The sequence below is a fragment of the Suricata suricatta genome, chromosome 1 (genome assembly GCF_006229205.1).
Source record: "Suricata suricatta isolate VVHF042 chromosome 1, meerkat_22Aug2017_6uvM2_HiC, whole genome shotgun sequence".
Lineage (NCBI taxonomy): Eukaryota > Metazoa > Chordata > Mammalia > Carnivora > Herpestidae > Suricata > Suricata suricatta.
In genome coordinates, this window is record NC_043700.1 from 161353544 (window position 1) to 161380549 (window position 27006).

General features: G+C 39.9%; 1 protein-coding gene across 8 annotated transcripts in view; it reads left to right on the forward strand.

Annotated features, from left to right (window-relative positions):
* Positions 1–27006, forward strand: part of APBB2 (amyloid beta precursor protein binding family B member 2) — a 381984-nt gene that overhangs the window by 60909 nt on the left and 294069 nt on the right. For all 8 annotated transcript variants that reach the window (XM_029946674.1, XM_029946692.1, XM_029946683.1 and 5 more), the window contains exon 2: positions 12665–12829. The gene's annotated coding sequence lies outside the window, so the exon portion shown is untranslated. The remainder of the gene's footprint in view (positions 1–12664; positions 12830–27006) is intronic.

The following is a 27006-nucleotide window of genomic DNA, read 5'->3' on the forward strand; positions in this document are numbered from 1 at the left end:
ATGTGAGAACTGCTGAATTAGAGTTACACGTAGTCACTATGTTATTTTTATAGTAGCGGTAGGATGTTCTCTTTCTCTCTGAATAAAAAGGTAATCTCATTTTCCCCGAGTTAACATACTCTGATGAAAAAAAAACAAATGAAAACAAAAAGAAAAAATACTTCCAAAAAGAATGCTGGAATTAGGTTTTAGAATTTGAGAAACTTTTCTTTTGGTTTATACTGAGACTCAAGTTGTTCTTTCATCTGCTGTGGATATCCTCCAATTATTATTAGCAAACTACCCAATTCTTGGACTTTTTAAAAATGAAAGAAGTTTAATGATGACCTAGGTCATTAATTTGAAGTCCTCGTTCAAGCTACTAATGTTTTAAAATGAGTCAGAGGAGTCACAAAGTTGTGGTTGGTGGCAAGACCAGGTAGAAGCAGGTTCTGAGCTGTGCCCATCAGCTGCGTGACTGTAGGGAAGCCCGTTCAGCATTCCATCCAGTAACAGGTGGCACGGGTATGCTGTGACTTCCCCTCTGATTGAGTCGGACCTTGTGGGAAGAGGAATAGAAGATGTTGACAGGCCAGTAGGGAGAGGGGAGATTTTATATTGGTAGGGGAGAACTTTTTTCTTTCTTTCTTTTTTTAAATGTTTTTAATGTTTATTTTTGAGAGAGAAAGAGAGAGAGTGTGAGCAGGGGAGAGGCAGAGAGAGAGGGAGACACTGAATCCAAAGCAGGTTCCAGGTTCCAGGCTCTGGGCTCCCAGCTGTCAGCATGGAGCTGGACGAGGGGCGCGAAATCACTAAGCATGAGATCATGACCTGAGCCGAAGCCGGACGCTTAACCCAGGCGCCCCTGGTAGGGGGAACTTTTAAAGTAAAATACATGATGGCCAAAGGAAATACAAGAGGGCTGAAGGAACTACAGTCCATCAGTCCATAAAGAATAAGAATATTGAGGTTAAAAAGAAATGATTGGGAGTTTCTTATACTCATTTAGAACAACAATGCAGTTCTTACCCAGATTCCCGGGTATTGAAACCCAGTCAGGAAATGGACTTCCTTAAGGCAAGGACTGTCCTTTGTTTGACACATTCTGTTTGCTGTACTATTGCCAGGTACATGTGTGCTGTTCTGTGGATTCTAGTATGGTGGGTGATGGTGGGATCTGGAAAGAGTGTACGTCTTACATATTAGAAACCCCCACTACTGGAGGAAGGAAACAAAGCGTCCTGCTTTAAGAGATTCATCCGTCCGAAGTCATTCAAACAGCTGGAGAACTGGGGAGAAATTGGAATTTAGTAAACAATTTCTTGCTTGTGTTGTTGTATCCCATTTCTCTCTACTTGGTTATGGAGAGAATGATGAATATCAAAGGTGGCAAAGTATATAAAGACCAGTGTTCCTTAAATCCCAGTAATTTATGGACCCCTTTATTTAAAGGAAAAAAATGCTCACAAATCCCCAGTACTGACATAAATATTTTTATTATGAAGTAGCTTAAATATGCTCAAACATAAAACTAGGTATAAACCCCTTATGCTTCAGCTCTTACGTAACTATTAAACAACGACAAATTTATAGAGGAAATTCAAGCAAAGCCACAAAACCAATAAAATTCAATTAACATTAATTTATCATGATAGATCATTTTGTTTGACTAAAATTAAACCTCTCTTTGGAAATGTGATGATGGTTTTCACACCAAAGTTTTAGTTCCTTTGAGACCTGTGTGAAACTCGGTTCTCCTTTCACCTCCCTGTATTCAAAACTTCATAAGACATCTTCTTTTGGCAGGAATGCGTGATTCGGTTGCGTAACCTAGTTTCCTTTATTTTTATTGCCCTCAATGATTAAAATTATACCCCTAGATGCCATGGCAATCAAAAACATAAATGCACACTCGCTTTTGACTAAGCAAGAAGTTGGGATTTGGCGGCTTGTTGCACGTGGGGTAGCGGAGGGAAGGTAGGGGCCATCGGTACCTGCTCTGTTGGGTTTCTGATTTGGAGGAGAGTGAATGGTGCCATTGAGCAAAATGTAGAACAAGGAGGAAAAGTAGGTTTTGAGGGAAGATGATTAGTAGGGACTTAGGTTTCCAGCAGTGTAGTGAATTGTACACTCTGACATGCTTCCCCACGGCCATCTGGACCAAACATGTTTTGATCTTCTTCTGGGAGCACAGGAGGTAAGACGTCTCCCAAATCTCCTACCCCCATTAGACCATCAAACGGTAAATTAAACCAAAGCTGAGAGCTTTGTATGTAAACAAACACAAAACATAGATTGCCGCAAGGGCAAATGCTTCTTCGTGGTGTTTGGAGACCATGCCTTGGGTCAGTGGCAAGGTGGAGAAGGCTGCCTTTGGCTAGGACCTGGTGGAGAACCCAAGGTGGCCAGGTGGGCGGCGCCTGCTGGCTTTTGGGAGAAGCAAATGCAAGTCCTTACTGGAAGAAGGCGTCCCTTCTTTGGACCCTATGGTTCTCCTAAGATCAAATATGAATTCAGAATAAGAGATCTACTTCTAGAAAACAAACCGCCCAGAGTGAGAGTCACCAGAAACAAAAACCAATAAATTTAGAATCCTGAGAACTTCAGGTATTAAAATGATCTGATGCAGAACATAAAATTGAAATGCCTTAAGAAACAAAATAGTTAATCACAAATAAGTGCAAAGAGCGTGTCCTAAACATTGACCAGGCATATTATCTGGCCATAAATAGAAGGAAAAGTTGCCATTTGTGACAACTTGCGTGGACCTTGAGGGCTGCTAGTATACAGTCAACAGTATTTTCTTCTAGCATTTGTTAAGTGAAAAAGTAAGAGAAAGACAAATGTTGTATGATCTCACTTTATATGTAGAATTAAAAAAAAAAACCAACCCAAACTCATGGGAGTTCTCTGGAAACAGAGACCAGGTCAGTGGTTGCTGGAGGAGAGGGGTGGGGGCATGGGGAAAGTGGTCAAGGCACCGACTTCTGGTTATAAGATAAATAAGGTCAAGGAGATAATATGCAGCACAGTGACTTTAGTTACCGATGCTGTATTTATATTTGAAAGTTGCCAAGGGTATAGGTCTTAAAAGTTCTCATCAGAAAAAAAAAATTTATAACTATGTGAGGTGATTGATGTTAATTAAACCCATAGTAGTAATTATTTTGCAGTACATACAGATGTTGTACCTGAAGCACCTTGAACTGATACAGTGTTATATGTCAACTCTATCTCAATAAAATGCAAGGGGGGGGGAAGAAGAGTGTGTTCAAGGGCAACATAAATCTAGGTGTTTTTGTTGATGAAAAAAAATTGACTAGGCAGATTTGGAAAAATACAAACAAAAAGAACAGCTAAAGAAAAAGTTGTAACTGTTGAAATAATAACTCAATACTTAGAAACAGCTGAAGGGGCAATTAATAAACTAGAAAAAAAGGTTTGAAAGAATTAATCAGGATGTAACACAGAAATGAGAAGAAAAATATGAAAGTGTAGTTGAAGGGTAGAAAGACTATAATGAGATCTGATCAGAGCCCCAAAAAGATAAGAACAAATGGAGGGAAGTTATATTTGAAGATCTAGTGTATAATTTTCAGAGAAGAGTTTACAGAGGACATAAATGACCAGTGTTCCTTAAATTCAGGTAATTCAAGGACAGATGAGGGAAGCACAATGTAAACTAATAAAAAGAAATCCACATCTACATAGAGGAAACTCCAGTCAGCAAAATAAAGACGATCTTAGGAACATCCAGAAAGAAAAGGGTAACTGTTCATCCAGGGAATAGTGAGCTGACAGCTAACTTCTCAACAGCAATGATGGGGATGGAAAACTCTCCTCAAAATACTAAAAGAAAATACTGTTCACTGTATACCAGCAGAGCTGCCATCAAGAAAAAGGCAAAATATGCTTTCTAAAAATCTAAATTTTAAAAAATGTTTTATTTTATTTTTGAGAGAGAGAGACAGACAGAGAGAGAGAGAGAGATGCAGAATCTGAAGCAGGTTCCAGGCTCCGAGCTGTCAGCGCAGAGCCTGACACAGGGCTTGAACTCATGAACTGTGAGATCATGACCTGAGCTGACATTGGATGCTTGACTGACTGAGCTACTCAGGCGCCCCTGCTTTCCAAAAAATTTAAAACTTGCCACAGCAGACTTTCATTAAGAAACTTCTTAATAGATATACTTCAGGAAGAAGAAAGTGATTCTAAGAGGAAGGGCTGAGATGCAAAAAGGAGTGATAAAGAAATTGATAAACATATAGATAAATCTCATTAAAATTAAGTTTTTAACTTTAAAATTTATTTTTTAAGCAGGCCTCAGACCCAGTGTGGGTCTTGAACTTATGACCCTTAGATCAAGAGTCAGATAGATGCGCTACCAACTGAGCCACTCAGGTACCCCTAATTTAAATATTTTTAATTTAAAAATTAGGAATTTTCCTCAGTCATACTAGCCACATTTCAAGGCATATGTGGCTAGTGGGTGCTGTATTGAATAACACAGATATGGAACATTTCCATCATTGAAGAAAGTTCTGGTGAACAGCACTGCTGTAGAACAATGGAAGGGAAATACATTAAGATAATTTCTGCAATTCGTTTTAAGATGCCATTGTTTTAAGAGTCACCATTATAGTATGTGCAAAAAATTTTAGGAAAAACATGGCCAGTTTTCTTAAAGGTTTTGTTTTATTTTAAAAAAATTTTAATGTTTATTTTATTTTTGAGATAGAGTGTGAGCAGGGGAGGGGAGGCGGGGAGAGAAGGGAGGGAGGGAGAGAGAGGGAGAGGGGGAGACCCAGAATCCGAAGCAGGTTCCAGGCTCTGAGCTGTCAGCACAGAGCCTGCCACAGGGCTCACACCCACAGACTGTGAGATCATGACCTGAGCCAAAGTGGACACTTAACTGACTCAGCCACCCAGGCGCCCCTAAGATTTTATTTTTAAGTAATCTCTATACCCAGCCTGGGGTTCAAACTTATAACCCTGAGATCAAGAGCTGCATGCTCCACTGACTAAGCCGCCAGGCACCCCCTTGCCAAAAAATTTTAAGATGTCATTTTTATAAGGCATGTCTCAACATCACCTGTGTGAAAATGTGAGGAAATGTGCCTCTTGGGACGGATGCCATTTGGGGTTAGAGCATCGATGGCATGGGCCTCCGGGAATTGTGATCCAAGTAGGTTGGACATAGACATAGAGGTCTGGCCTGGAGACAAAGCACGGTGCATACTTGACGCATAGAGTACGTCTCAGTGAATGTTTGGTGAGTGAATGGGTGATGTACTGCGTGGGTAAACGGGAGTCACCAGGATACCCTGTAGTTGGGCCTGGCAGTGTGGCTGAAGGCACTAAAAGATCTGTGTGATGTATGAGGAGGGTCAGGATGAAGCCTTTATGAACGCGATTGGCATTCTAGTGGTCATGCAGAAGGGAGCCTGCGGAGGAGCCTGAGAAAGAGGCTTCAGAGGTGGGGAAGAAGCAGGAAGCCTTTGGGCAACCTGGGAAGAAAGGGTAAGGACGTGAGATGTTGCATAGACTCAGTCAAGATAAGGCCTGTGTATTCCTGAGGTAAGTTTCAGCCTGCTCTATGTGATAAGGGAAGTATTGAAAATTACAAAGGCATCAATAATTATTTCTGCCAGGGCTTCCTTCATGAAGGAGATAATATCTGGGCTGGGCTTCAAAGGACAAATACTTGGCACATCTGAGCGGTGGGGCGGGGCAGTCTGGGCAGATGGAGTACCACTAACACAGGCCTGAAATTGTGAAAACGTGTGATGCCCTTGGCCGTCATTTCTAAGGAGCCGGACTTCACTGTGTCCAGCTTCTTTCTAGGTAGAGGTCTCGTGTTGATGAAGGGGCATACATATGTTCCCTAAGCTCAGAAGCACACCTTTGACTCATCTTCATTTGGGTTGGAAGACAATTAAAATAACTCTGCAGACCTGACCGGATACCTCCCAATGCTCCAAATAGACCACACTTTGTACATGATTTTCAGCGTATAATCTTAATACAGAATTTATTACTGAATTTTCAGATTGAAGTTCTGTGTGAAAAACTAATACCTGTGTTGTATTGCAAACTAGGTCTTCCTGTGACATCCTTAAACTACAGTTGGAAAAGAGACTTAGCTTGCCCAAGTTGGCCAGGTGCGAAGATAATATGGGGCAGTTACGACTTGGGTAGAAAAATCCTGGGTCCTTGGTTCAAAAGCTAGGTAACATCTGTCAAGTGACTGGACTTCTTTATGCCTCAGGTTTTCCCCATTTAAAAATAGGCATTATAATACTTCTTACTTCAGGATGGACGTGGAGATTAATGGAAAGCACTTAGCAAACACAGTTACCCATTATAGCGATAACTTTTTTCTATCAGGAAATCTAGTCAAATCAGTGGCTCCAAACTGTGGCTGGGCTTCAAAGCCTCCTATAGAGTCAGTGAAAAAACTACCATTTCCCGGTCACTACGCCAGACGTGGTGTGTGTGTCAGAGTAATTGGGCTTTGGATTTTGTATTATTTTGTAGCAAGTCCAGGGTTAGGAAGTCTTCTGTGGACTTGAGTATCATTTTGATCTTTTCTTTGGATACTTCTTTCCTCGCTCTACAATATTTTGAACATTGGCTCTTAGTGTTTGTTGAGTGTGTGTGCTTTCAGGTTATTAATCCTGGTCACTGTGTGGCTCCTTTTATTCTTGCTCCCTCTTTTCTCATCCCCTTCTCCTGCATCCCAGGCTGAATTTTTAGACAGCTGGGTTGACAGTGTCCTGGACAGCCTGGTTCTCAGGCCCTTTTTATTTATTTTTGTAATAAAACAGATTTAAAAAAGAAACTTTGCTAAGGCAGACATTTGGCATGTTAAAATGGAACTTCAGTTTAGTTTCTAAAATAAATAATTCAGCTTTTTTTTTTATTCTTTAAAATATGAGTGCTCCAGGAAATGCTTCTAAAATAACTGATACTCCCCTTGTTAACGCTGGGTTGTTATTGGCGGGAGTCCAGCGTGTGTTCTTTTTCCTTGGCGGGGAGGGCAGGGGGGCGGCGTGGAGAGAGTGCTCTGCTCCACGCCAACACCCACAAATCGTAGTCCCGCAAACCTGAGTGTGGTTTGTATGCTCGCAGGAGTTATCTGGTGTATTGTGAAATGTGGTCTGGAGATGAAGAAGTAAAATTTTTAGGGGCTCCTGGGTGTGGAACCTGCTTGGGATTCTCTCTCTACCCCACCCCACGGCCCCTTCCTTGCTTGTATGCTTCTCTCTCTCTCTCTCTCTCTCTCTCTGTCTCTCTCTCTCTCTCTGTCTCTCTCTCTCAAAATAAACTTAAAAATATTTTTAAAAAAACAAGTAAAATTTTTACTGTATTTCAATCAATTAGAATATTCCTTTTAACTTTTGCGGGTAGGTATTTTGGTTAAAAGAACTGCAGCCTTGCTGCTTACTCTGTCTAGTTCATATTTTTACATTTCATATGGATGAGAACTGACTGAAACATCAGGTGAAATTATGGTCCTCAGCACTTAGAATAGTGCCTGGCACGTAGTGAGTGTCGGAGAAGAACATATAAATGAATGAGACAACACAGGCTAAAAGCCACATCTACCGCTTTTCACCGAGAAACTTCCTCAAGAACTTGTAAAGGTGACAATACCTGATACTTGTCTGGTGTTTGGATCAGAGGCTACCCGCATGTCCCCGTGGCTCCCTGTGCCTCACACAGATCACACCGCATCCTTGACCTAAGTCGCTGCAGGAAGGACCTGGGTCTGTTGTTCACGGTTGCATCCTCAGTGCCTTATCTGGCAGCCTTGCGGTTTCTCTTATTTGTTGAATGAACACGTAGAGCTCAAATTTCCCTAATGCATTCGTATTTGGTTTTATCAATAGGTAATCCCGTGAAGTTGGCTGATAGCATCACCCCAGTTTTACAAATGATGTAACAAAGGTGAAAGAGCATACATTAGTTATCGCAGAAACCCTCAGGTCACTTCTGGGACTACAGGCTCTAAATCTGCCCGCGTCTTCCTCCCTTGTTCTTTCCAGAACAGCCTTTAGGATATTAGTAAGCCCTGGGTATTGTATGTAAGCGACGAATCATGGGAATCTACTCCCAAAGCCAACAGCACACTGTATATACACTGTACGTTAGCTAACTTGACAATGTTATATTTAAAAAATTAAAAAAAGAAATAACTGGTATTCTAAAAAAATAAATAAAATATAGTTAACCTTTTTTTTTTAAAGACTAAAAAATTAGGAGTAAAATGAGTTTAGCATGGGCAAGATAAACTTTACTAAATTTGTTTTTGGTTTAAAGTTGCCACCCCAAACAGGAACAGTTTAATTAAAGCTGAATGATCAGTTTCAGTAAGTCAGTCTGTTATTTAAAAACAAGTAAAAAACATTAGTAAATATGTGCCCCCTGTAGTTGAAACCTCTCCTTGAAAGCATGAGAGAGGAGGTTACATCCGAAACCTTTTCCAAATTGCCTGATGTCTTCCTTATCAGCTGCAGCCTTTGTCGGACGCAAGTTTGGGCGACTCGTTCTAGATCCTGTTAAGTTGCTCGTCCTGGGTGCCTATGATACGTTCTTTTTGGAAAAAAAATAAAAAAGTAAAACAATTTTAAGACTATACTTTTTCCTCCCAAACATTTTAAGAAGTAAATTTATCAAGACTGTAAATCTGAGTTTTTATTTTTTATTTTTTTTTAATGTTTTATTTATTTTTGAGAGAGAGAGAGCATGAACAGGGTAGGGGCAGAGAGAAAGGGAGATGGAGAATCTGAAGACAGACTCCAGGCTCCGAGCTAGCTGTCAGCACAGAGCCCGACACGGGACTCGAGCCCACAAACCATGAGATCATGACCTGAGCCAAAGCCGGATGCTTAATCGACTGAGCCACCCAGGCACCCCAGTCTGAGTTTTTAAAGTTAGATTTCCAAAGTGGTGAAAGGCATGTTCCCCAGTGTATTTTTTTGCCTGGTCTTCCTAGTCATTTTGAGATAGAAATTTCTGAAGTGTTGAATTTCCTTGGCTGGTATTTCTGGACTTAGGCTCAAGAAGGAGAAACCTTCCCTGTGATGTATTAGAATCGGAAAAATAAAATGCTGGCCAAACATTTAAGAGTCTCAGATGGTGGCAAACATCTGGGCGCATGTTTTGCCAAAGGCATTCACTGAAGTAAAGACCAAACAACAGCCAGCTAGGGTTCCAAGAAAGCCTTTCAAAATCTGTGAATCTGATCTAATTTCTGTTTCGTCTCTATTAAGAAAGATAATTTGATGGCTCCAGCAAGATTTCATCCAATTTGATCAGTAGGTCAGAGTTCGTTCACCCAGACCAATAAATTTGAACTTGCCATCATTACCTTACAGATAACTTTAAAGAGTTATTTGAACAATACCACAGAGCTTTGATTTCATTGTGAAATGGCAACAAGAATCTGATTCCCTTTGCCCGCCATGGACATTGACCTTTGGTATTAGAACAGAGGCAGCAAGGGGAATAAATAAACTGCCAATATTGTGTTTCCTCTAGGATCCGGCCATGGAAATATATGACAGGGACTTTAGGAGCAGTTTTGGGTGGAAAGAAGGCATTTTCTTTTTTTAGTCGGGTGCCTGGCTTCTCAAATGAGGTGGGACAAGCTATTGTGTTTGTTCTGGCTCTTACAAAGCAAGATCACATCATCCCTCGATACGGCTCTCTCTTTTTTTTTTTTTAGCAGCTTCACAGCCCGTGGCTTTGTTGCCCTGCTGCACAGTAGGACAGGCTGACGAGCAGTGAGCTCAATAAAGGCTTTTCAGGGAGCATTTCTGGGTTTGTCACTGCCATCTGTCCTCTCCTCTCCCCTTGCTTTTCAGGCTATTCACATGTTGTGCAGATCTTGGGTTTCTGATTGGTATGGCGGGGACACTGTAGGTGGATGCTAAGAAAGAAGTGGAGGTGAGCAGTGTTTCAAATAAATAACTTGGAAGCAAAGAGAAAAATCTTGCTCCCTCTCTGAAGTCGTATCAGACATGAGATAGGAAGTCTTAGGATTATCTTATTTTATTTTACGTTAATTCTCAGTGACCGTTGTTAATTTTTGAAACCACTAATGTCTCTCCCCTAAGAGTTGGGTCATTTTGGCAGGAAGAGGCCACAACCTGATGCCATAAGTCACTGCTTGCGGCTCCTGCAGTGAGCATGCATCTTTATTTTCTCTTGCAGGTGGCTCAGTGCAAGTGTAGTTTTATTTTGTTGAAAACCCTTTGTCCTACTTTGAGCACTAGGTATGTGCTGTTGTCAACAGGGCAGATACTAGGACCAGAAGCTTTTGGTGTGACAGGCAGTTTCTGTTCTGGACACCTGCCGCCCGAGCACACTGCAGCCATTGTTCCTCTGCTTGAATGTGTTCTGGGCAGAGTCACCATGTCTTTCTTAGTCTGCAGTTGAGTCTTTGGGTTTATTTTGTTTTGTTTTGTTTTTTTTCCTTGCATGCATTTCATTTTTGGTGGAACAAACATCTGTCTAATTCTTCTGGTTTTGCTGGTACTAATTTAACATGTGCGTGTGTTTCATACAAACTTGCATTCAGAAGAGTGTGTGCCGAGATGCTGTGGGGGTGGCAGGAGTGCTGGGTCAAAGAGGAGACAGGTGATCTGGACTGTGATCCCTGACCCACTCATCCCTGCTGTGTGACCTCAGGAAAGACATTTGAACTCTCTGGGCACCTCACTGTCTTCTTTTGTAACCTGAGGGAGTTTGGGGGTTCTTGGAATGATGGATTACCAAGTCCTCCAGTGTTAAGGTTCCACGACTGTGCTTTGTTTGTTCTGGGATGCTAAGAGTGTCAAAAATGGAGTGTGCCAGGGGTTTACCAGGGCCCGGCTCCTGTGAGACTGTAAGTAACATCAGGAGGCGCTCTTTTTAATTAAGCAAAAATTAGATGACAAGGCTAGTGACAGGGACAATTGGATGCATTAATTAAAAGAGGGAAATAACTATGGTCTTTGTGTCTCCTTGTGGTAAGTTTGCAGAAAACAAACATAAACTTTTTATTTCTAGGAAAGTAGGTTAATCAGTCCTGAAAGAGTTACTGGACACTTGGGTTTGGAACCAAATTAAAAATTGTTGAGTTCAGATAAATGAAGGCTTCTTAACTTTTTACCTCTTATTGATGAGATAAGAGGAAATCCACAGATCGGGCTGATGTAAGATAGACATCCAGTTCCTGATACATATTCTCCTACTGTTTAACAAAAATCTTCCTTAAAGATATTCTAATTCTACAACTAATATATATTAGTTATAGGAAATTTGGAAAACATCAAGGAAAGACAAATGGCTTCTAATTCCATGACCCAGAAATAGCTCTTTTTTCATACTTTGGTGTCTTTAAAATATACACACTCAGTTTGTAGAATACAACTAGGATCATACCACACATACATATACATGTATATAACTTTCCTGTGTTCCTTTTGAGATGATTTTTGGGACTGAGTTTTCAAATGAAGGTACAGATTAATGTCATCTTACGCGTGGCACACTTGTGACAGGGTCTGTTTTGACTTACAGAAATAGAATTGTCGGCCCAGTATCTGAAAATAACCCTGGTCCTGTTTGTTCCCTCTCGAACAGGCTTTCAGTGTTTAGCATTTATAGATGTCTTAACTAATACTATAATTAACAAATGAGGACTTCTTAATTTATTAGTTCTTAGGTGTGGCGTTAATTGCTTTTGTAAGTTTCCCTCATTTTAGTTTTCTGTGCCAGAATTATTAACTTCCAGTATCAGTGAGCCTAGGTTATTTTAGCACTATTTTTCTGGATGCCTTGATTCCTCAAGCTGAAGCTGGGTAGCTAGTACGGGCCAGGCCACAGGTTCTGCATGAAGGAGGAGAGTTAAGAGACTCCTTTTGCCTGAATATTTATTCATTTGGTAATATTCCTAATTCACTTATTGAATATTGGTTTCATATATCCTTTTTTTTCTATTGGGAAATGAATGATGATTAGTTTCCCCTTTGGGTTATTTAGCCTATAGAATTTTCTATTACACTGTTTACTTTGCATTGAAAATGCATTCTAAATCCTGAACTACACTGGAATTCTTTATGACCTTCCCCCTCCGTGTCTTTTGGTGTGGTACCCTTTGAAGTCCCAAAATGTTTTTATATTTGATTGAGATTAAATCTGGGTTTCATTTTACATTTTAAAACATATTGAGCAAGTTAATTTTCTGTTCGAGTTCCTAAGGGGAATGATTCTAGCCCTCTGTGTCCCAAGAATTCAGACTGAGCCTTGCCAGAACATTCCTGTGGTTTTCCACAGGGCAGATCACTGTGTTCATGAAATTTTAGTTGTAGCTTGTGTTTTCTGTGGTTAATTAAAACATCTGGTGTTTGAATTTTCCACAAACAGAGTAAAATCGTTTGGCCAAACCTTTTCAATAATGGTTAAATACCTTAGTCCTCCTTTAGGATAATCCACAGTTGTCTTTAGGACACCTCATAAGCTGTTGTCTCTGTTCCTTAATGATTTTAAACAGTTGGAAAACATTTGGGGTTATCCTGCCAAACATAAACTCTTGAGAGAGAGAGAGAGAGAGAGAGAGAGAGAGAGTGTGTGTGTGTGTGTGTGTGTGTTTGTGAATATGAATCCCTCCAATGGCTTCTGGCATTTCCCCGTTCAGGTCCTCCCTCCAGGTCGGAGCTGCTGTGGGTGAGCTGCCGTGGTCTGCAGCCAAGCATGCTGTGGTCGGATCTGCCCAGCCGTGGAACAGAAACATTCGCTGGATGGAAAATCCATAAAAGAAAGCTCCTGTGAAAGCCGGAGACAGTAACTGAAGCAAAATCAGGTTAGTATAAGATAAGAGATGCTGGACTAAGTGGATTGCATCAGCTAGGGAAAAGCTGTTTTGTTTATTCCATAGCGTGTTTCTGAAACTGTCCCCAAATGGTCATTCCCAGTTATTTGAGAGAGCCCTGGCACGGATGGAAGATAGATCCCGACCCGGACATGTTTCTGTGTCCAGCGCATCATTGTCTTCCTTCTTCGCCTCCTCTGCCCTGTGCTCTTGCTCATCGTCCAGTCCTCTCTCAGGGAAGAGAAGGTCCTCAGCACGCATATGTAAGAAGCCACAGCCAGGGGCCACGCAGAACACCCGCAGTGATCTTGGTTTTATTTTGGGGAGAAACCGGGTCCTTGAGAAACCGTGGGCTTGCACTAGTGCTTTCAGACTTGCCTTCAATTGTGTTCTCACACTGGGAAGGGGGGATCATGGAGACCGACCTGCCATTTCTCTTGGGGCGCTGCTGCTGGCCCTGGTTTGCTTGGCAAGATTTTACTTACTCTTATCTCCCCCCAGACAAAAGCTAGCAACATGTGCATTTTTGGCAGTGCGTGCATTTGGCATGAAGACACTTGTATAGGACAGAAGAAAAGAAATATCCTGAAGAGAATAGGAATATAGACAAATGCAAAATAGCCGGCCTGTGGACCAGGAGAATGAGACAAAGCCACCTCATGTGGAACGGTCGATGCAATGGGGACAGTTCATTTCGAGAACGTGTCCTGGGCAGGGAGAGGCTCTACCAACCGTTTCCATTGCCTGTTCAGGCAGTAACTCCGCATTATACATAATAAACAGTTAATAAATACTCCCCAGACAGGAGCGAGTCAGCAGTCACGAGGCCCTGTGAAGTAGTGATCGTCCGCTGACTTCACCCACTCAGCCTCTCTTTCCTCTTTCTTTCAGTAAATCACCCAGATTTCCTTGGGCAGCCAGTCACCCTTGCTTTGTTTTCAGCCTGTGTCATCGTCAAAGGAGGTGACCTCACTGCCTGTTATGGGCATGTGGCATAAGTTTGGCTAGTCAGGGTCACAAGGATCGGCTTATGGGGGAGACCAGTATTTTCGCTGACCCTGTGGCAAAGAGGTTTTTCCTTTCTGTGGGTTCTTTTTTAAGCTGGAGCTCTTGGTCTCCCTCTTTGACACCACTTAGAGAAAGCCTTTCTGAGGATAAAGTTAACACAGAGGAGATTAGAGCAGGGAGATCAAGAAATAATGGACACTCTCTCCTCTCTCTCTCTCTCTCTCTCTCTCTCTCTCTCTCTCTCTCTCTCTCTCTCTCCCTCCCTCTCCCCTCATACAAAACTTACGGCTTCTGATACAGCACCATCTAAAGGCAGCAGCTCTGGTTGCTGGCCGGTTAGGTAGATAGTTTGAATTAGATATTTCCACTTAGATTTAAAAAGGTCCTGACTGGGAACACCTGCCTTCTAGATCCGGGGCATTAGTGTGAAATGATTTGCACTCCTGGTCTTCAGGGACTCGCAGTGTAGGGGATGGGCCAGATCGGTATTCTGTTAGTTGGGACACAGCGTGAGAAACGTATCACTAGTGGTAAAAAGACGAAGTTCTGTGGGAGTAGAGATGCAATTATGAATTCTGCTGGGTGTTGGAGAGACTGGCAGAGAGCTGTTATTTAACAAAGAAGTAGAATTTAGTCTTCAGGAACATTAGAAAAAATACATTTAATTCAATTACTTGCTCTTCAAGCCTCAAAGACAGGGAGGCTTTCCAGAGCCTATAGTTAAAGTGAATAGCAGATAAGGAAGATGATTTCAGAGCTTGCCTAGTAGTAGAATCCGGTGTTTACTGTAAACACAATTGTTTTGGGAGCAGCCAAATGAGAGGTTATCAGAAGGCTGTCCAGAGTTTATTTTACACCACAGGGTAACAGCTGCTCTTCAGCGGAAGCCTCTGTTGGCTTTCTGTTTAACCAGAATTCTAAGCACATCATGAATTTTAAAGATTCATTTTTCCTTCTTAATGCTAGACTTTATTATTATTGTTTTATTTTTTATAACTGACACTGCTTTTATAAATGAACAGACTTTATTTTGGGGGGGGGCAGTTTTAGGTTACAGAAAAATTGAGCAGAAAGTATAGAGTTCCCACATATCTCCACTACCACCCAGAGTTTTCCCCATTGACGTCTTGCAATTCTTTTGGAACGTTTGTTACAATTGATGAGCCAATATTTAGGTCATGAGTTCATGAGTTTGAGCCTCATGTTGCTGACAGCTCTGAGTCTGGAGCCTGTTTTGGGTTCTGTGTCTCCCTCTCTCTCTCTGCCCTTTCCCTGTTCTCTCTCTCTCTCTCTCTCTCTCTCTCTCTCTCAAAAGCAAATAAACATAAAAAAAAAACAATTGATGAGCCAATATTAATACATTATTATTAACTGAAGTCCATGGTCTACATTAGGGCTCATTCTTTGTGTTGTTCATTATGTGGGCTTTGACAAATATATAATGATATGTATGATGTATGTACCCTTACAGAGTCACACAGAATAGTTCCATGCCCTAAAAGTCCCATGCTTTAACTATTCGCCCTTCCCCACCCGCCTCTGAATTCCTGGCAACTACTGATCTTTTTCCTGTTTCCATAGTTTCACCTTTTCCAGAATTTCATATATTTGAAATCACACATTATGTCTTCTTTCAGATTGTCTTCTTTCACTTAGAAATATGCATTTAAGATTCTTCCATGTTTTCTTGTGGCTTGCTAGCTCATTTCTTTTTAGCGCTAAACAATATTCCATTGTCTGCATATACTACAGTTCATTTATTCTTGGGTGATATCTTGGATGCTCCCAAGGTTTGGCAATTGTGAAATTGCCCTGCATATTCATGTGCTGGATTTTGTGTGGACACAAATTTTTTTTTCCTGTTCTTTGAGTAAATACCAAAGAGCATGATTGCCAGGTAGAATGGTAAAAGTATGTTTGGTTTTGTAAGAAACTGCCAAACTGTCTTCCAAACTGTCTGTACTATTTTGCCTTCCCACCAACAGTGAATGAGAGATTCTGTTTCTTCACATCTTCCCTTGCATTTAGTGTTGTCAGCATTTTGGATTTTAGCCGTTTTAATAGGTATGTGTGGCATTTCATTGTTATTTTTATTTGAAGTTCCTTCATGATACATGATTTTGAGTCTCTTTATCTTCTTTGCCATCTGTATATCTTCTTTGCTGAGGCGCTTATTCAGATTTTCTTACTGTTGAGTTCTTAGGGTTCTTTGTATGTTCTGGTTACCAGTCCTTTATCAGATAAGTCTTTTGTGGGTATTTTCTTCCAATTCTGTGGCTTGTTTTTTTTTTCATTCTCTTAATAGTGTCTTTCTCATAGCAGAAGTTTTTAATTTTAATGAAGTCCAATGTATCAGTTATTAAATCTTTCATGGATTGTTGCTGTTTTAAAAAAGTCACTGCTGGGGCGCCTGGGTGGCTCAGTCAGTTAAGCATCTGACTTCAGCTCAGGTCAGGATCTTATGGTCCTTGGGTTCAAGCCCCATGTCCAGCTCTGTGCTGACAGCTCAGAGCCTGGAGCTTGCTCTGGATTCTGTGACTCCCTCTCTCTTTGCCCTTCCCCCACTCACTCTCTTTTTCTCAAAAATGAATAAATGTGAAAAAATAAAAATAAAAAAATCACTGCCAAACTGAGGTCATCCAGATTTTCTAGAGTTTTATAATATATATTATATCTTTCAGAGTTTTATAATTTTATGTTTTACATCTAGGCTTATGATCTACAGATATTTTGAGTTAATTTTATGAAAGCTGTCAAGGTCTTTGTCTAGACTCATATTTTGTATGTGAAATTATAGCTATTCCAGCACCATTTGTTGAAAAACTGTCCTTTCTTCAGTGAATGGCATTCATTCCTTTGTCAGAGATCAGTTGGCTGTACCTGTGCAGGTCTGTGTCTAGGCTCGCTCTTCTGTTCCATTCATCTGTGCGTCTGTTCCTTCACTGGTACCACACTGTCTTGATTACCATAGCTTATAGGAAATCCTCAAGTTGGAGGTGTTAGTCCTCCGACTTTGTTCTGCTTCCATATTGTATTGGCTATTCTGTGCTTTTTGCCTTTCCTTGTAAACTTTAGAATCAGTTTATCAGTGTCCACAAAATAACTTGCCAGGATTTTGACCGAGATTGTGTTGAATCTGTATATAGGTCAAGTTGAGAACAACAGACATCTTGACAATATTGAGTCTTCCTATCTATGTATGTGGAATAACTCCATTTATTTAGGACTTCTTTGATGTTTTTTCTTTTTTATCAGAGCTTTGTAGTTTTCCTTACATGAATCTTGTACATATTTTATTAGGTTTATATCTAAGTACAGTAAAATCTTGGTTTGTGAGCATAATTCCTTCCAGAAACATGCGTGTAATCCAAAGTACTTGTATATCAAAGTGAATTTCCCCATAAGGGGCGTGTGGGTGGCTCAGTTGGTAAAGTGGCTGACTCGGTTCAGGTCATGGTCTCAGGGTTCATGAGTTCGAGCCTTGCGTCGGGCTCTGTGTTGACAGCTCAGAGCCTGGAGCTTGATTCAGATTCTGTGTCTCCCTCTCTCTCTGCCTCTCTCCCCCTCGTGCTCTGTCTCTGTCTCAAAAATAAACTATATATAAAAAAAAAGAGGAGCACCTGGGTGGCTCAGTTGGTAAAGTGACCGACTTTGGCTCAGGTCATGATCTCATGGTTCGTGAGTTCGAGCCCCACGTTGGGCTTTGTGCTGACAGCTCAGAGCCTGGAGCCTGCTTCAGATCCTGTGTCCACTTTCTCTGCCCCTCCTCTACTCATGCTCTGTCTCTCCGTCTCTAAAAAATAAATAAACATAAACAAGAAAATAGAAACTCAGATGATTTGTTTCACAGCCCCAAAATTTTCATATAAAAATGGTTACAATACTGTAGTATCATACAAAATAATAAATAAAATACAAAATATAAAGAAAAATAAAAAAATTAACCTGCACTTACCTTTAAAAACCTCCATGGCTGGTGTGAGGGAGACAAAAGTGAGGAGGGTTATTGTGTAGGACGACTTTCATTATCACTAGTGGACTCACTGCTATTTATTGGCTCAATGGAATCCTTTCTTTTTGTGCAACTTTAACAAGGAAACTATCCAATGACACTTTCTTTTGTCTCCTTTTGAGGACAGTGGGACACTGCATTGTCACTGCTTGCATTGCTAAAGCCTTATTTGGGTGGTGCATGTCTACAAAATTGTGTACTGTTTCCCACATTTTACACATCTCCTTCATCTCATTAGTGAGGGAAATCTCTGCCTGTTTCTCCTCCTTTGCAGATGAGGTGTAGACATCAACTTCTTTTTTTTTTTTTTAACATTTTTATTTATTTTTGAGACAGAGAGAGACAGCATGAGCAGGGGAGGGGCAGGGAGAGTGGGACACACAGAATTGGAAGCAGGCTCCAGGCTCTGAGCTGCCAGCACAGAGCCCAATGTGGGGCTTGAACCCATGATCTGTGAGCCGAAGTCGGATGCTCAACCGTCTGAGCCACCCAGGTGCCCCTGCGGACATCAACTTCTTATAAAATCTTGCAATTTTGGCCACTTGTACACCTCATTTGTTCTTCTCAATGGTTTCCTTAACTTCCACCATAATCATCTCCTTCTTACCACCTTTCTTTTCAACATTTTCCTGAATGGGAGCCATTGTGTATGTTCGCACGTATGTTGACTACAGTACTAATACTCTGGTCATGCACTGTACTTCATGTAACCGGCAGTAAGGCCGCAGAGGAAGGCGTCTATGTCTGCAGGCAGTCTGACCTAGAGTGAAGCAAAGCATTCCTTACTCTTGTGTGGAAAAGTAAAGGACTGTCCATGGGTGCTTTGAAGTGACAAAAAATGCCAGTTGTGTGCACCTTCCAACATTGTGAAAAATCACTGATTTCTGCCAAGCACCATGGCCTGAGACCAAGCCTCCCAGCATGGGAGATGATCACCCACAATCCCACAGCAAGAGAGACAGAGAAAAGAGAGAGAGAGAGAGAGAGAGAGAGAGAGAGAGAGAGAGAGACAGAGACTGACCATTGGCTCAGTTGTGACCATGTAACATTTGGTGTCATGTACTACTCGTATTGTAAGACATCACTTGTTTATCAGGTTAAAATTTATTAGAAATGTTTGCTCGTCTCGTGGAATACACACCGAACAAGTTAGTCACAATCCAAGGTCTTACTGTAGTTTCATTTCTTGTCCAATCTGGATATTATTACCATTATTTTTTACAGTGATTTTGAAAACCTGACTGTGATCGAGAAATACACAGCAACATACATGCTTTGGAGTTTCTAATGAAATCATCCTAGTATGTAGCTTTTGAAAAGAACAAAAGATGTTAATTATGAACTTTATCTCCATATTATTGAGCTAGATATATAATCAGTGAGCTTCTTAGCCACTCCTATATCTTCTTTAGGGAAATGCCTATTCAAATTCTTTGCATATTTTCATATTGAGTTATTTGTCTGTAAGTCCCTTATCAGATGTATAATTTGCACATATTTTCTCCCAGTTCTCTGGCTTGTCTTTTCATTTTCTTAATGCCGTCTTTGAAGCTCAAGTTTTTTTTGTTTTGCTTTTTTTTTTAGTTTCTTTTTTTTTTAAGTTTTTATTCAAGTTCATTTAACATTCAGTGTGATACTAGTTTCAGGTGTACAATATAGTAACTCAGCACGTCCAGACAGCACCTGGTGCTCATCACAAGTGCCCCCGCTAATCCCCGCCACCTGGTTCACTCATCCCTCCCCCACCTCCCCTCTGGTGACAGTCAGTTTTTGTTCTCTTCTTTTAAGAGTCTCTTGCTTGGTTTGCCTCTCTTTCTTTTTTTCCCCTTTGCTCATTTGTTTTGTTTCTTAAATTCCCATATGGGTGAACTCATACGGTATTTGTCTTTCTCTGACTTATTTCACTTAGCATAATACTCTCTAAATTCCATCCATATCATTGCAAATGGCAAGATTTTGTTCCTTTTCATGGCTGAGGAATATTCTTTTGTCTCTCTCTTTCTCTGTGTCACATCTTCCTTATCCATTCATCAATTGATGGACACTTGGGCTGCTTCCATAATTTGACTGTTGTACATAATTCTACTATAAAATTGGGGTGTATGTATTCCTTTGAATTCATATTTTTATATTCTTTGAGTAAATAACTAATAGTGAAATTGCTGGATCATAGGGTAGTTCTATGTTTAACTTTTTGAGGAACCTCCATAGTGTTTTTCAGAGCGGCTGCACCAGTTTGCATTCCCACCAGCAGTGCAGGAAGGTTCCCCTTTATCCACATCCTCACCGGCACCTGTTGTTTCTTGTGTTGTTGATTTTAGCCATTCTGATTGGTGTGAGGTGATATCTCATTGTAGTTTTGATTTGTATTTCCCTGATGATGAGTGATGTTGAGCATCCTTTCATGTGTCTGTTGGTCATCTGTTTGTCTTCTTTGGAAAAGTGTCTGTCTATGTCTTTTGTCCATTCTTAAATTGAATTATTTGTTCTTTGGGTGTTGTTTTTAGTTTTTAATTGTAATAAAGTTCAGTCTATCAACTTTTTCTTCTAAGGCTCATGATTGTAATGTTTCTAAATATTCCCTGCATAGCTGAAGGTCACTAAGATTTTTTTTTTCCTCTGTTTCTCTCTAGAACTTTTGTTATTTTAGTTTTTACATTTAGGTCTTTGGTCCCTTTGGGGTTAGGTTTTGTGTATGGTATGAGGTTCAGGTATATGTTAATTCCTCCCCGCATGGATGTCCAATTTTTCCCACTGCTATTTGCTGAAAGGACTATCCTTTAACCTGTTGATTTACCTTAGCACCTTTGTAGAAAATCAAATGACCTTAAATGTAAGGGTTTATCTCAGAACTCTTAATTTTGTTTCTTTGCCTCAAAATATAGCCTGTCTTTATGCCAGCACCATATCATACTTGGGTTTTTGCAATGCGGTTTTTCTGTGAAAAACATTTGTTCAAGAAGTAGGGTTGAGTTGCAATATGTCTCTATTTTTGCGATCCTATCTTTGCTACTTTTCCTCTTCATTCCTGTTTGAGTCACTCTGTTAAAAGTACTAGTCTCTGGTTATTTCTCGTTGGGATAAATGAGGAGAGCCGAAGTTGTAGAGGAGAATGCAAACCAGTTTAGATGGATTTTCTAGATTACTGTATGCATTACCTTCAATAAAAAAATGCTTTGTTTTTCATAAAGATGGTAAGCATTCTAATGCCCATTATCCATTAGAATAAAACAGATTAAAAATTTCCATTACTTCCAATAACTCTTGACTAAAGTATTTACAAGTTTGGTATATTACCTCAAGAATTTCAAGAATTTTTATTAATGATTTGATGTATTGGGTCTTTTTTACATAAAATGATAAATTTCATAAAACTATTTTACTAAATGGAAAATCTATGAATTAAAATGTTTTAGGTTTTGGGAATATAGTTATGATTTTGTATGTTTCATAAAAATTGGACATTTTTTATAGTATAATTAAAATGCCATCTGTATTTTTATATTTACCTGTGCTATTTTTGCCTTTGTGTTAGTATAGTTCTCTATAAGCAACTGCACAGACATTAAAATAATTGTATTGGAAATATGAAGACTGCAAACTTATAGTCCTTCCTTAATAACAGCCCTGTAAAAACTGAATGCTTATGGAGAAAGGAAAAAAAGTCAGTGCCATTTTTATAGTATTTGGATTCTAGTTGGCCATTTGCTTTTATTTTGATTTCTCACGAAGTCATAATTTTGTTTGGGGAATGACTTATTTTTAATGTGAAAAAATATAAGATGTTGGTGGTAGTGAAATTCAGAGACATCTCCTTTTTCTGACACACAGCTAAAAGCTGACTTCTGCCACTTTAATCAGGTATTAGAATCAAAATTAGATTTAGAATGAGTTTTTTTCCAGTTCTATCGGTAAGTCAAGCCATGCTTCCCGGTTTCTGGAGGGCTCAGTTCAGGAAGGCTTCTCCCTTCCTGCTCTTTCCTTTCTCTTCTTTGCAATCTTCTTATTTCAACCTGGGTGGACTACCCTGATGGGAACTGACATGTTTGCTCCCTCCCCCTGTGCTTTCCTAGCCGTTGCTGGGCTGAGAATGCCACGGTGTAAAAGTGCATCCATAGAGCAGGTGGAATTATTCTTTCTGTTGTTCATTTACAAGGAAATCCTGCAGGTAAGCTTGGCTTATTACTGCAGGACCCGAGAAGTGGGCTTCCTGGGTGGTTTAGCCCTCCTTGCTCTTCCTTTAAATCTTCTCTTTCTCTTTGGTGCCTTTAAAAAATCTTGGTGACGTATTTGCAGAATGATGGATGGACCCTATGAGGAGTATAGGATGTAAGGTGCTCTAGGAAAATATGGTTTTGGTCTTGTTTTTCTCAGGGAGCTGAAGCAAACTATGGCTGGGCGATAGTACTTCTTATCTGCCCTTTACTTTATCGAGAGCCTTGTGCTGACTGGTGTTTGGGGTTTGGAATGATCGAACCACCGAAGTTTGAGTTGTGATATCTGTGAAGGCTCCAGCCTATTTATAATCATTTGGTTGCAGATGAAGCGAAATCAGATCAACTTAGTCACATTCAGTGAACCAACACTAGTCCTACTCAGTAACCAGTACAAGAATGAAGAGAGTTCCAGGAACTTGCTTTCATTAGGAGAAGCCACATTTTTGTGTAAATCTTTAATGGGGATGTTTATGATTAATACGTTAATAGAGGTTGGCATATTACATCTTTTGTTTTTTTCTTGTCTTTATAGTTTTTATGTTAAATAATCTGTAAATTATTAGGCTTCCTTTGAAAGCCTTCAAAGATACCATACTTGAATGACATGTAGTCAATTGTCATTTATTTTAATGTAATTACTAATATAAGAACAAGCAGTAGTTTCTCAGTTCTGTATTGACCTGTAATGAATAAAACATTTAATTTGATTATACTCTCCGAATAAGATCTATATTCATGACATGATAACTGTTCATAACTTCTGAAATTTCCAAATTGATTATCATCTGCCCAAATAAGAATTGATTTGCCATTTCATTCATAAATAAAAATAGTCTACTGGATGTTTGTACATAGACAGTATCCAAGCCAGTAATTTATTTAGAAAACGAGGATCAACATCAGTCTGGCTTACATTAGGAAATTGCTCTGTGTAATTTGCTAGGGTACCCTTTTTAAGAATTAAAGAAAATGACATTTCCTGCAATCATCATGCAGCTGAGGCCCTTTGAGGACAAATTTTAGAATCTTGGTAACTGTGCTGTGCATGGTTTCATAAGGGTGGTTCTTTTGAAGACTTAGTTTGCAGATAGTTTGTTGATGCTGGGTTTATTTCTGGCATCTAGGTAAAGTGTGATCGTGCTAACTAGTGATTTTACCAAAGACCCACTTCAGAAATAAAAAGGTAAGAGCTCCAACCATGACATTGGGTCCTTAATGGTTCCAAAATTGGAGTAAAAATGACTGCTGCTCTGAGCATTAATCTGTGAGTAATAAGAGATGCTGAATTAATTTTCGTTCATTCAGAACAATTCAGTTAAATTCCAGGTGAACTTGTTAAAAGTATCCTATGCGGAAGGTTACTTTGGTAGTTGCTGGAGGGAATAAAATGAAATATCCTGGGGGAAAGATAGCCAGAATAGAAGCCCTTCTGGGAGAGTTAACATTTTATTGAGCGTGTCTAGTATGCTGAGTACTTAAGCACTTTCTCAGCTTTTGTTGGGTGCAGTGGGAGACTTCATTTGATCCTCGCAACAATCCTATGAGAGACAGGCCATATTACTCTGTTTTATAGATAAAGAAGCTTATGATCTGTAAGAGCAAATGATTTTATCCAAGTCTCACATCTCCTCATTTAAATTTGAATATGAAATATTTCTCGAGCTCCATTGTACCCATGTATAAAGGGAAGCACGGCCTACAAAGTGATTGACCTATGGGAAACTTTCTTAATATATGTCTCTTTCATTATTTTTATTTTATTATTATTATTTTTTAAATGTTTATTGATTTTTGAGGCCGAGAGAGACAGAGTGCAAACAAGGGAGGGGCAGAAAGAGAGGGAGACACAGAATCCAAAACAGACTGCAGGCTCTGAGCTGTCAGCATAGAGCCTGATGTGGGGCTTGAACCCATGAACTATGAGATCATGACCTGAGCCGAAGTCAGATGCTTAATCGACTGAGCCACCCAGGTGCCCTTCTTTCATTATTTTTATAATTAGTGAGATATTAAAAGATGAACTAGATGAATAGAATGCTTTGGAATTTCCCAGGAGAGAGTGGTTAATAGGGATGTAGATTAATTTGGAAAAGTAGCATTTTGTTATTTTTGATAAATTAGGTGGTGGGAAATTGTCAGTGGATGGGCATTTTCAAGCCTTTTTATCTGCAGAAAATGTTTAATCAGACTCTTGGAGGTAGACATAAAAATGCAGGGCATGTTTGAGAAGTCCTAGGTTTTATAGCCAAGGGGTGTGGCCCACCCACACACTCTGTCAACTCTTTGTGAGTTACCCAGAGGTATCTGGCTGTGAGGGGACTCAGAAGCTCCCAGGCAGCTACTTAGAGAAGGAAGAAATAAGGTAAGCCTTGCACATTCCTAACTCTTCCCCATCCCCCCTCTGCACTCACTGTTTGAGGGCTTCGAGCTTCTTTGAGTTATCATGAGAGCCCCCTAGAATTTGACCATGACAAGGGGCCAAGGTGTCAATTCTATGATGGTTTGAGGCTCTTGTCTGTCTACTGCTTTCTTAGTATTTTCAACTGCTAGGATTTATGGTTAAGTACTGCGATGGTCTAAATGAAATGTGTCCCCCCAAAATTCACATGTCAAAATCCTAACTCCTAAAGATGATGGCATGAAGAGGTAGAGAGTTTGGGAGGTACTTAAGTCATAAGTGCCTAACAGAAGAGATTCCAAAGGGATCCCTAGCTCTTTCTGTCATGGAAGACACAGTGAGAAGGCCAGCTATGAGCCAGGAAGAGGGCCCTCACCAGACGGTGAAGCTGCTGACACTATGTTCTGGGATTTCCCAGCCTCCAGAACTGTGCAAAATACATTTCAGTTATTTGTAAGCAATCCAGCCTGGGGTATTTTGTTTCAGCAGCCTGCAGGGACTAAGACGGGTACCTATGAGATGTTAATCCCACCCCCAACCCCTTTCTTTTCCTGAGGTTGTGTCTTAGACAAAGAATGTAGGAAGCCACAGAGAACCTTTACAAAGCTGTGATCGCCAACCTCCGCCTTTGCTGTAAGATGTTTCTCGTTTGGTTCATGTAGTCTGTCTCATCTGGAAGAGCGTGTCTAGGTCTGCAGTGGGTGGTTGTCTGATCTGGGGACAAAGCAGGTCGGTTCTGATACCCGTAACACATGCGGAAAAGAGACTACTGCTTGGGATTAAATTATCTTCTAAAAGAGATACCAGTGAAGAGCAATTTGGCAGTATATTTCAAAATGTAAAATCACCAGCGATTTCATAAATAGGCTTGCTTAAAACTATGCCAGGATATTTGTACAAGTTGCTTTACAGCATGTTTGTAAAGAATGAAGTAGGTCTGTCTGTGTGCTGATTTGAAGTTCTATATGTAATGTAATATATAATATATATACATATATACACACATGTACATGTATGTATATAAAATGAAACAATGTTTTGCAGAATCATGAATAGCATTGTTTTTTGTATAAATCTTTTAAAAAAGATATATATGCTAGTATGCATACTTTTTCTCTAAAAAGATATGAATGTTAATACACTGGAAAAATTTTCCTCTTCTTTTGTGTATTATTTGAATTTCAAACCATGTGCATCCATTCACTTTCTTTCCTTTTAAAAAAGGATCAGTAGCTAACTAGGCAGTATGATCATGGACCATTTTCCTTCATTGTGTTTGAATGTACTTTATAAAGCCCTACTAAATGTTTTTAAAAACACTAAATTTTTTTCTACTATCCATTCACCAGACTTTCTTATCCTCTCTGCATGCAGAGGAAGGGGGTGATCTTTGTGGGAAGGGCGGTAAAGTATGTGCTCAGCCAGCAAACATTCCCTTGAAAGCTTATTAGTTAAAACACTGGGTTGAGCAAGAAGAAGGAAAAAGATATTTACCAAATGTGATTCGAAGGACAAAGAATCCCATCTTGCTGGAGTGTGTCTGAAAGTGTACCTTTATGCTCAGTTTGTTTGCTTTAAATATGGGCTTAGGACTGAACTGTATTTGCTTTTCAGACCACAAGGCTGGAGGTGATCCTGAGAGTCTCCGAAATCTGATTGCTAATCAGGAAAGCTGTTCGCTAAGACAGGCCCGCTTGCTCGGACTGGAAGTAATGACTGATGCACAGAGAAAGCCTGTGTGCCTTTTAAATATCTTCAGATTTCTGTTGCCAGATTTACTTTTCTCTTAATTAAAAGCCCTAGACATGGGCAGTAGGGCAAAGGAGATGACTCCCCTCAACCCTTCTAATAACAATTACTGCTGAAGTCTTCAACTCTCGCTAGGCCCGTCTGAAAACTGTTGGATTTGTTCCTTTGTGGCATGATTACCTCCTTTGACCTCAGTTTGCTGAAATTTCATAATAGTTAGGAAATGACTTTTTTTTACAATGTAGGCAGTGGTGGTCTAGAGAATAAGCCCATGGTAATACCCCTTATCTATACATATTTCAATCTCTAATACCTGATGTTTTATTTTAAAAAATCAACAAAGCCGTAATTTTTTTTTTTTTGGTTCAGAAGAATTTTAGCAACTTCCTTTTTTCTACAAAGTTTTGATGAATAGCTCATCAAAATCAGTAATATTTACCTTTATCTTGTCTTCCTTTCTTCCTGTATAGTTTATGTACTGATATCTGACCCTCTTGAGCTGAGTCATGTCAAGAAATATAATGCCCATATTTCAAGGTATTGAACCATAGTGTAAGAATTGTAATCTATTAGGGAGATTAAAGAGACCATTTCCAAAATATGTATATATGTATGTATTTGTTCATATATGTGTGTTTGTATGAGTGTAATTGATTATATTTCTAAATTAGAGAAGTCTGAAATAATACCACTGGCACTCGATATCATGAAAGAGAAAACTCAATGTTACCTTCAGTAAATCCATAGTTCCCATAAGAACCTGATAATTTAAAAACTCAAGGTA